This window comes from Galeopterus variegatus, unplaced genomic scaffold (genome assembly GCF_000696425.1).
Source record: "Galeopterus variegatus unplaced genomic scaffold, G_variegatus-3.0.2 Scaffold1274, whole genome shotgun sequence".
NCBI classification, from domain to species: Eukaryota; Metazoa; Chordata; class Mammalia; order Dermoptera; family Cynocephalidae; genus Galeopterus; species Galeopterus variegatus.
In genome coordinates, this window is record NW_007727385.1 from 37,220 (window position 1) to 38,448 (window position 1,229).

At 45.9% G+C, this 1,229-nt stretch overlaps 1 protein-coding gene across 1 annotated transcript in view; it reads left to right on the forward strand.

Annotated features, from left to right (window-relative positions):
• Positions 1-1,229, forward strand: part of MYH14 (myosin, heavy chain 14, non-muscle) — a 53,927-nt gene that overhangs the window by 23,439 nt on the left and 29,259 nt on the right. The gene's annotated exons all lie outside the window — the stretch shown is intronic.

Below are 1,229 nucleotides of genomic sequence, written 5' to 3' on the forward strand. Positions count from 1 at the left end.
CCCTAGCATTAGTGTTCTTATGCACTGCTGGTGAGGTATAAGCTGTGTCATCTACGCTGGAGGGTAAGTTGGCAATCTCTAATATAGAGTTGAGGATGTGTATTCCATGCAACCTGAGAACTCTACTTGTAGGTGTGTATTCTAGAACTGCACTGTCCAATACAATAGCCACTAGCCACATGTGACTATTTAAATTTAAGCTAATTAACATAAAATAAAATTTAAAATTCAGGTCCTCTGTCTCTCTAGCCATAAGTCAAGTGCTAAATAGCCACATGCGGCTGGTGGCTACTGTACTGTACAGTGTGTAAAACATTTTCATTATTCTAGAAAGTTCTGTCAGATAGTGCTGCTATACATCACAGTCTTTCTTGACTGTAATGCACAGGAATAAGTATATTATACATTGAGAGTCAGAGCTGAAACATACACACATGCATGCACAACTGAGTCAGAAGTTTCACACAACACTCCTCACCATCACTACATGTACTAGCCTTTTGCTGTGATAGTGCTGCGTAACAAACAGCCCCCCAGATCTCAGCAGCTGCAACAGCAGTATTTTCCCCACGAGTGTGGATTGGCTGGGCTTAGCCCCAGGCTGTCCTGCATCAAAGGACCAGCAGCAACACAGGTCCTGCTCTTTTCACGGTGTCAGGTAGAAGGACAAAGGCCAGACCAGACCACACAAGCACTCTTAAGTCCTCTGCTCACATCACATCCACCAGCATTCTATTGGCCAAAGCAAGTCACATGGCCAGGCCCAGCCTCGGTGGGGCAGGGCTGACTCTACATTCTTGACTTCAGTGGGAGACTCAGCAAAGCAACAAGGTCAAGGGCATAGACACGTAATAGTATTATAGGGAGACAGTGAGAAGTTGAAAACAGTGAGCCCGACACTGGCTCTGACGTTCTCTGTTCTACTCTGTTCCATTTCATTCCTTTTAAGGATAGGGCCAACCCACTTCATTAATCTCCAAAACCACTCACAGTTTGAAAAGTCCTGTTCTAGACCAGTGTTTCTCAGACACTAATGTGCACTTGACTCACAGGAGGAGCTTGTTAAGATGCAGATTCTGATTCAGCCGGTCTGGGGTGGGAGCCAAGATGTGGAATCTCTGGCAGGCTCCCACTTGACAGTGATGCTGTTGGCCTAGGAACCGTGCTTTGAGAAGTAGCCGGGGTCCAGAAGTCACACACAAATGTAGCAGATGTGCGAGGATGTTCAT